Below are 9,435 nucleotides of genomic sequence, written 5' to 3' on the forward strand. Positions count from 1 at the left end.
ATGCATATATATCCCATATGGGCCTATACTGCCCTGACTTAGAAACTGCTCCAAGATGGTGTGAAAAAAAAAAAGCCAGGCCCAGGGCTACAGGCCCCAGAGCCTGACTTACAGCCCTAAAGCCTGATTTAAAAGACTTTGTTTTTTCAAATAACTCCTTGGAATTCAGACTTCCATGGAGACCCTTAGCCCTGTCGGGTTCACAGAACTGCTCTGAGCCCTTGCTGCTTGTCCTCGTACAGCCCACGGCCTCCTCAGACCCTGGGGTCAGGAGACAGTGTGGGGCTCGGGGCTGAAAAACGGTTCCCCAAGGCAGAGCCCACGATGGCCCTGGCCTGCCCTCCACAGCAGTGTGACCATCAACTTCACTGTCTTCTAGAACATACCCTGAGACCCTCAAAGGACTCTCAGAAATGTTGCTGGGGCCAAATGAGAAATTCAAGAAAGCTGTGTTGGGAGGGAAAATTGCCAAAAACAGTCCCAGATCTCTGGCTCCCAAAGCCTCAAGAAATCTAAATGTCTTGATGGAGAAGCTGTCATCTGGCACAGCCGCGGCACCTTCAAGAGCGCAATGCCTAATGGTCACAGCGGTGGTGGCATAGCGTAAACTCCTGGAGAGGCTTCCAAGTTAAACCCATCTCCTGGCTCTGTCTCCAGGGGTGGGCAGCAGCCACCCAGGGCCCCTGGGCTTTTAGAACCAACTAGAATACGTTTGCACACAGATTTGGATAGCCTGGCCCCTGGAGTTGCAAGGGACCCCAGGAGGTCTCTTCCCAGGAGCAGTGAGCACCTCTCTGGTGAGGAAATGGGGTGTGTGTGTGTGTGTGTGTGTGTGTGTGTGTGTGTGTGTGTGTGTGTGTTGGTGGTGGTGGTGGTGGTGGTGGTGGTGGTGGTGCTGTTCTTCCCTGGGCACCCTGAGAGAAAGGTCAGTCCCTCCACAGAGTTGTTCCGTGTCCTCAGGAAACAGAGGCCGCCCTACCCCAGCTCCCTGTTTAGCACTTCGAACAGCTGACCTCTGACCCTGTGCAGCAGAGTTCAGTGGAAGCAGCCAGGGGCAAGCACTGGGCTGCCTTAATTGTGACGACATCCCATGCTCCATCAAGTAAAGCCAGGGTAGCTGGGCTACTGTGGCACCTTTAGGGACCTATATTGTGCCAAGAGCCTTTGCGTAGGACCTGCCGCATCCTTTACGCCTTGCTGCTAGAACCAGAGGCACATCCGGGAGCCTCTTCTAGCTGTGTGCCCCTGGTATTATTAACTCGTGTGGTTCTCTGAGACACAGGTGTCCTTATCTATCAAAAAAATAATGGCGGTGGAGATAGTGATGGCAGTGACTATGAAGCTGAACTGAATGCCCCCTCCCACCTTCGCCCTGTGGTGGATGCAGGGACCGACTCATGGGGAATCGGCAGATGGGAACTACTCAGACTTCTCAGCTTGACCAGGGACCAGGCATTTCTGAGTCCATCCCAGTCTGAGTGGAGATCATTACTGCTATGGTTTTGTTTTTTTTTTTTTAAAGCAACAGGCTGGTGAGTCTGTCAAGGCTACATCCCATCAACGGCATATGTTCCAGCAGGCTAGGAGCAGAGGATGCCAAAGATGCCATTTCTCAGGTTTTCTTCCTCACCCTGCCACACTGGGGTGGCTCTGAGCAAGGTAAATATTTAAGCAAGCGTCTTGCATAACTGTCACCGATTCGGCTGTACAGGGAGCTATGGAGCAGCAAGCTGGCACCTGCCTGAATGGCCCGGCTTCTAGAGACAGTGTTTTTGCCAACATGGGGGAGTCTGTTGGCCACCAGTGCCTGAGAGGTAACAGAACCCTCCGGTCTGTTAATTGTTTGGAAGCAAACCCTGGAATCTAGAGAGAGGGAAAGAGCCTACAATTAAAGCTCCCCTTGGGCAGAGTGTCCCAGCTACGGCAGCTGGCAGCTGAGCACTCGGCGCGCCGGGCTTGGAACCTCACATCCTCTGGCTCCTCAAACCCTCGCCCCAGCCAGAGAAGAGTCTATTATCGCCACTCAGAAAGGGAACGTCAGAAAGGTTAAATGGTTTGCCCAGTTCTACAGCTACTTGGGATGCAACCAGAGCCGGGAAACGCATCTGCCTTCTGACCCTGGAGCCCTGGCGGGCAGCGATGCTGGGATGCTGACTCAAGACGCAGGGCTGGAGGCATGAGCGCTAGGGAGAAGGCGGGCTGTGCTGAGATGGTACCACATGTGCTCAGCCGCCTCCCAGCGCCTTACAGATGCTCCGTGGGAAACACGTCCCATCTTATTTCCAATGGTGTGTTTATTAAGACCTGAGGGCCGGTAATCTCAGCACTCAGGAGGCAGATGCAGGACGCTCACACGTTTGCGCCCCACTGAGGCTATGTCACAAGTTCTAGGTCAGCTGAACCTATCTAATGAGAGCCAACAGAAAGCCTTCGAACCCAGAGGCAGACGGAAACAGAGGCCTGCGGGGCAAAGGAGCTGTGCTGTCTCTGAGGAGAATAACCCTTCCCTTCCCATGATCCTGCCCAGCTGGCCATCTTCCTCTGTTCTCTAAACTTGACCAGCTTCAAGCTCAGCACAGCCAGGTCTTCCACCCTGTGTGTCCTGGGGTATCTTGATGCCCTACAAGCTCTTCAATTATGTTTCTGTCCAAATGTGCTCGTCAGAGGTGAAATGACCTATTCAGAGTCTTTCCAGTTCATGCCCCTCTCCTCTCTCCACGCCTCCTGACAGTTAAGGACAATTGTATATATTTGTGTGTTTGGGGCTTCTGTGACTCTCAGGCCCGTCAAGAGGTTCAGCTCTGCTTTTCTAGCATGTGCCCAGTATGCACACAAAGGATGTGCTGGGTGACTGCGGGACTAGAGGGAGCTAGGAAGGAAAGCACTGCACACCAACTCCACATTCTACGACAGGGAGCATGCTCAATTCCATCCTCTGTGACACGGTTTGCTCAAACAATAGCTCTTGAAGAGCTCTCCTAAGGAACAAGCCAGCCAGTCTGGGACAACCCAGTGTTCGTGAGCTCTTTAGAAAGTGGCAATCAAGAGACACCAGAATTGATAAATTTCCAGTGACCTCAGAGAATGATCCCCAAGTCTCCAGGGAGACTGCTCCTACGGCTGGAGCAATTCATCTGGCTTTTAAAGATCCACTTTAGCCCAGAAGCATTAATTGAGCATCTACAAAGAGTTGTCGACCACCCAAGTTCTTCGTGTCTTCTTATCTTGGTTTCTTCATTACAGGAAACAGAATAATGCCCCACCCACCCTTAGATGGCGTCATGAATGTTCCAGGTAGTACAGTGTAGACTATTCCACAGCACTACCACAAAGATGCCAAGATACCAATCCCAGGAACCAGAGAGCATGATGCCTTACACGGTAAAAGAGACTTGGCACATAGGGTTCAGTTATAGACCTTCAGGTAGATAAAGTTTGCTGGGCTATCTGGTAGACCTACAGTAGGCATTGAAGACCTTCAGGTAGATAAAGGAGATAGCAAACATGGCCACGGCTCTAACTGCCCCTTAAGCAAAGGCTTGTGTGTTAGGGCTTGACTTCAGGGTTGGCGGCATTAGGAGGTGGGGTCTAACGGCAGGTTTCCAGGTCACTGTGGGACCCTTGCCTCCCTCTCTTTTGACTTGGCCATAATGGAGCATTTCTGGTCTTCCACAGACTCCAGCTGTGACGTGTCACCCAGGCCAGAGGTAATACAGTATCTCTGTCTATGAGCTGATTGCCTCAGGTGTCCTATAGTGACAGGAAGCTAACGCCACTGTCCAAGCATCTAGCTCCTCCCCAACCCCAGGACAGTTGACGCAGATCTCAAAGAGGGGCCGTGGCTGGCAGTGGCAGATGAGGTACCCTCGTCTAGGGAACTGAGAGCAAGGAAGCTGAGATGTGGGGGATGCCAGCATCCAGGAGACCACCCACCTGGAGTCAAGGGACCAAACACATGCGCACAAAAGCAGGGGCTCGGCTAGAACGCAGGAGAAGTCTGGCAGCATTGGTGACAGTAAGTCCTGAAGGGTCTGCCCCTTCCTGAGTGTCTGTGTCAGATCCTTGTCTTGTTGCTGTGACAGGAACAGAACAAAAACATCTGAAAGAAGGGAGGATTTGCTTGGGCCCGAGGCTTGAGGGTGCACACCATCATGGCCAGGGAGGCGGGACAGCTGCCGTGAGGTTTCTGCAGGAAGCAGGTCCTTTTAGTCAGCACCAGTCCATGCGCTGGCGCCGCCCACTGCAGAGTGGGTCATCCCACCTCAGCTAAACCTTTCTGAAAATACTCTCACGGGAGGGAAGTTGGGTCCAAGGTAAACTCCATCTCCGAATTCCAAAAGGCAAAAGGGACAAATGACTACCTATGGTGCCTGTTAGCACACTAAAGTGCGTGCTGGCGTCGAGGGTGCCTTGGTATCACAAGTGTTACATGTTTGTTGACAATTTTCATCCTTGTCTCCAGCCATACCATCCTGAATGCCCCTTACCTCATCTGCTGTGCTCCTCTTTGTGTCTGTCTGTCTGTCTGTCTCCCCCCCCCCCCCTGTTCCTCTCCCTCTGTTCTGCTCTCCTGGTCATGTTTAGTCTATCTGCTATTTTCTCTCTCTATTCTGGACTCTTCCACATGCCTCTGGGTGCTCTCTCTCTCTCTCTCTCTCTCTCTCTCTCTCTCTCTCTCTCTCATCTACAGTAAACCTCTTCCCGCACCATGAAGCAGTCATGTCATCTGCTTGTACAGCCAACATGTTGTGAGGTATGGTTTGCATGACGATTCTCAACGCAGACAAGCTGACAATAAAGACTCACCCATCACAACATCCCTGCCCGGTTTCTGGGATCTGCCTTGTGCTGCTTCTGATCCCTGACTACAAACAGCTTTCCCTTCCCCTCGCTAAGTAATTTCTCACCCCCTCCCCTCTCTGCTGGGTCCTCTGAAGTCACAGATGCCTGCAGTTAAAAATTAGACCATTCCTCGGGGCGAACACCATGTCAGGCAGACACAACAATGCGAGCTGATGAGAGGAGTGCGTAGAGACCGGCCGTCCTTGTCAGTCAGAGGAAAAATGTAAAGGACTGGGAAAAATCAGACTGGGTCAGATTCAAATGCTCATCAGAAGTTGACTGGTGCGTCAGTCACTGGCCGGCCATCCCTGGTGGTCCAGCCTCGGCCCTGAGTAATCCTGTCTGCTGAGAACGGGCATTGGTCCTGGGTAGAACACTGACCTCTGGACGCGGCCAGTGCGATGTTCTGTGTGTTGAGGTTTCCACTGTGGGAACCAGCAGGGCCTGCCATAGCAGAGCTACTATTTAATCCTTTGGCACCACCAACTCTCCAGTTGAGCCCAGATTCTTAACCGCCAGGGCCCGGCTAGCTCAGCACTGGCCCCAGCTGCAGCGTGCTGACTCCAGCCTTCCACACCCGGACAACCTCGAGGCTGAAGCTGGTCTCTTCTCTATGGAGCTGTTCCACAGGGAGAGTCTTTAATTTTCTGGCTACCTGACCAATAGAAATCCAGCCACAGCGGAACTGTCAGACAGTGCTGCCTTCTTTACAAGGCTACAATCTCGAGAGATGCTGACGCTTTTGTTCAAAGACAGCCTGGACTTTTGTCCAGACTACCTCTCCATCTTAGGCAGGTGACTTTGAAAGTCACCCCGACGTGGATAGGCAGCGCTGAACTCACTGGTGAAAAGTCCCTGGTATGACATCATCTTGATGTATATAGGCCCCTGTATCCAAGAAGTAGCCCTAATCTCTCCAGGCCAGACTAGCTCCAAGTAGGCTGGGTTTTGGAAAACCATGTTTGGTGTAGGGCTGCAAGCAGAAATATGGTCCAAGAACCCTTCTCCACAGCCCGGAGGAACATTTAAAGCCCAGCACTAAAACCGCAGGAGGCCTTGAGGGCAGCAGTTTTATTGGGTGTTTCCAGTAAAGACGCAGAGTCCCAGGACTCCCTGGCGGCCCTCCACCACAAACACTGCAGCACACATTCATCTGGCTGGCTGCGTTTGCACTTTTCAGCTCTGAGGCAGATCCTCACTGGGGGAGTGGGAGGGTGGGGAGTGGGGGTGGGGCCGGCCCTCCCGCATCCTGCCTGCCTCTGAAATCAAAGCTAAGCACGCAGCCAGATACAGACAGGGGGGAGGAGCGCAGAGAGAGAGCGCCTCAGAACTGTGCAGAGCGCGCCTCCGCTGCAGGCAGAAGTATGCTTTTCTCTTAAGCCACGGGCCAGGAATGTGCCCTCGGATGATGACAACAGGTCAAATCGACAGCCAAGTGATAGAAAACAGACCCGTGCCGAGGCCAGGCTACAGGCAGCGGCGGCTTAATGAGATCCAGAGTCCTTGCAGGGCTCTCTGGCAGGCCCCGGGGGACGCAAGCGGGGCCAGGCTCTGTTCTGAAGGGCTCCCTGCCCCAGCCTGGAGGTTTGGCACCCCTCCCCGCTTCATCTGACCCTAGGGCTCCGTAGGTATGCACCAGAGTAAGTTTGATTCTCATACATAAGCTTTGCTTGTGTGAAAGAAAGGGGTAGAGCATCTAAATAGACGAAGATTTTCCCAGGGTTCTTTCCCAGCCCAAACAACGACTTTTCCCATCGTCCCCCAGGGCCGTCCTTTCTCGGCACTGCCGACATCCACTGCCAACGCCCCATTTGGCCGTATTCTCTTTGCACTTGGTAAATGCTGAAGCCCCTGACAGCGTAACATGGCTGGATGGAAAGTGAGTCGGGCGCCGATCCCTGCCGATCCTGGACAAACTTGCTGGAACCTTCCATTTGCCCTGCTGCTTAGCAGAAGTTCAGTCTTCTGGAGACCGTGATGGTTTTGGCTTCTGTTTTGGAATGCGCAATATTTACTAACCACTTGAATAGAGAGCGACACCCCCCCCACCCCCGGGTGAGATGGAATTCTGAGGAGACATTTCAGGCATAAGGAGTGCAGATTTTAGAGGCCAATGGTCTATTGACCTCAAAGCAGAGGGAGGCAGTTAGGGGGATGCATGATTCCCCAGGTGGTAGCATCCTCTTCCCTGTGAGGTGAATGGGAGAAAAAGGAAGTAGAGGCAGCATGTTCATTGTAGGGCCCACAGGACGGCAGCCCAGGCCTGCTCTCCTCACGCATCTTCACAGAGCAAACTGGGTGGCTGGCTACTCACACACTGGAGGGTCCTCCCAGGCAAACAACCACCTTCAGGAATTCAGCTCTCTCTGTTTGCAAAAGACCATCTGAGCCTGCTGAGTTGTGTGTCCAGCCACTCTGTACCTGCTCTGGGTAATTTTCATTGCAGGGGGGGGGGCTGACGAGGGGATGGAGTGTGTGGGCTGGGGAAAACTAGGGGCAGGGTAGCAGGGCTCCATCTCTGTAGCTCTGGGAAGACCATGATCCTTCCTGGGAAAGACTGTGCAGTGCAACCTTTTGGGAGGGAAGCATCCACACCTATACCCTCCCCTCCCCCCCACCCCACCCCCACCCCCATTTATGCTCTGTAGGTAAGGCTGATGAAGTCATTGGTTCCCCCAGAGTGAGCTGTGGTGGAATCTGCCTTAGTTCACCTTTGGGGCCTTAGGAGGAAGGGTAGACATTGTTTTCGTTTCCCCAGGGAAGGACCTTTAGCGACACTAAGCCTACCTGTTCACTAAAGCATAGATCTACCTGGAGGCCTGCCTGCACATGCACTCCTGCCCTGCCCCATAGAAGGAGCCACTGGTCCTGGGGGACCGCGGTGCCCTGAGGGACCCTGGCCCTTCCTGTCACTCCGCATGCTCAGTGTCACCCTCAGTGCTGTGAACTCTGCACATAAGGCTTGCTTCTAGGCAACCTTGTCATGAGCAAGAAGTTGACCAATTGTAATTCATGAGCGCAAAAGCAAAGCCTTTCCCACAGTCACAGCCCCACGGGACACCTCACCATGCAAGGAAAAGGAGAGGAGTCCTGACTTCTCCGTGAAGACGTTCAGACTTTCCACGGAAGAATTCAAAGAGTTGCCATGCTAGCCGGGCGGTGGTGGCGCACGCTTTTAATCCCAGCACTCGGGAGGCAGAGGCTGGCGGATCGCTGTGAGTTCAAGGCCAGCCTGGTCTACAAAGTGAGTCCAGGACAGCCAAGGCTACACAGAGAAACCCTGTCTCAGAAAAACAAAAACAAAAACAAACAAACAAAAAAGAGTGGCCATGCTCCCTGTGTGGGAGTAACTTCCTTTACCAGGAGCCTGCACCTCTTTGGTGGCATGAGCACTGGGGGTGGGGGTGGATTTGGGGGGGCTGTCCAAGACCAGTTCTTTACAGTGAGAATCCTGTCCCTGTACTGTCCCCTGACCCCTGGACCTACATTACAGAGCCGGCTAGACTACTTCTGAACTCCCTAAGAACTCAGGAGTGTCTACACGGAGTTTCCTATCGGCCGGCCAGCTGTCTCCTCCACATTCAGCCTTCGGAACCTCCTACTCTTTCTTCGTTGAGCTGGACTGGCATTCTCAAGCCAGACAGACTTTCGGTAAAGTCCCCCCCTCAGCCGTTGCTGCTTCCTTTGGTGTTATTCACGACCCACAGCACATGAGGAGGCAGGGAGCCCTGCGTGGGAGCAGTTGTAAGGTGCCTCCTGGCTGTCCGGCCTCTGGGACCTCAGAATTGGCTATAAAAAAAACATTGTAGAGCTTTCGACAATTATATCACGACCGTTGAAATGCCCACCCAGAGGAAATACCTACCATCGATTGGGCGCTTCCTATGTGAAAGGATTTATATTCATTTCAATTCCGTAAGACAGGCATTATTTTCACTATAACAGGCAAAGAAACAGTGTATGTATCCTCAGCCAATCACAGGCATCAAGGCTCGCCTAGCCAAGCCTGGAGGTACCTGTCCTACGTTTGCTATTTAATGGATGTGCATCCTGGAAGGCTGAGCTTTCAATCCTAAAACAGGACACAACAGGCCAGGCCTTGAAGGAACATGGACTCAGCCGTGGAGGCCTTGAAGAGCACGCCACACTGCGCTTCTGGCTCCAGAAAGGAGCAGGAAAGAGAGTCAAAGGGGAATTTATTTCCTCACATACCGTGAGGAAGGTAAATATAAAGTTTTCCCAACCTCTGAAAAAGCTAGCTTTGGTGTCCTAGCCAGGACAGAGGGCAGGTCATGTTCTACTAGACAGGATCAGCTGCGGGGCGGAATCTGTCACTAGAGATCAGAGGGATACCCCGAGTTTTTCTTCTTTCTGTAAGCCCAATAAATCTAAAACTAGACAAATGATTTGACTATATTTCTATAGGTCCACGGGACTCAGCTTCTGAACATGGCCATCTCTGAGAATGTTTCAAGTCCCACATCTCCCCAGCGATGGGGCCAGCCGTTGATCAGACCTGCCTACACCACCCGGAAGCCATTCAGAGGATAAAGAATGGATCTCTCTTCCATGTTCTTCTGCCTGCTTTGGAGG

General features: G+C 52.8%; 1 long non-coding RNA gene across 1 annotated transcript; it reads left to right on the plus strand.

The window, feature by feature from the left end:
- The first annotated feature begins 3,719 nt into the window (after nt 1–3,719).
- On the plus strand, nt 3,720–9,058 carry LOC311586699. The gene is made up of 3 exons (XR_014775627.1): nt 3,720–4,015; nt 8,336–8,493; nt 8,924–9,058. It is a non-coding gene; the product is annotated as an uncharacterized lncRNA (long non-coding RNA).
- Nucleotides 9,059–9,435: the final 377 nt, after the last annotated feature.

Source organism: Acomys minous (assembly GCF_964271855.1).
Source record: "Acomys minous genome assembly, chromosome: 16".
NCBI lineage: Eukaryota > Metazoa > Chordata > Mammalia > Rodentia > Muridae > Acomys > Acomys minous.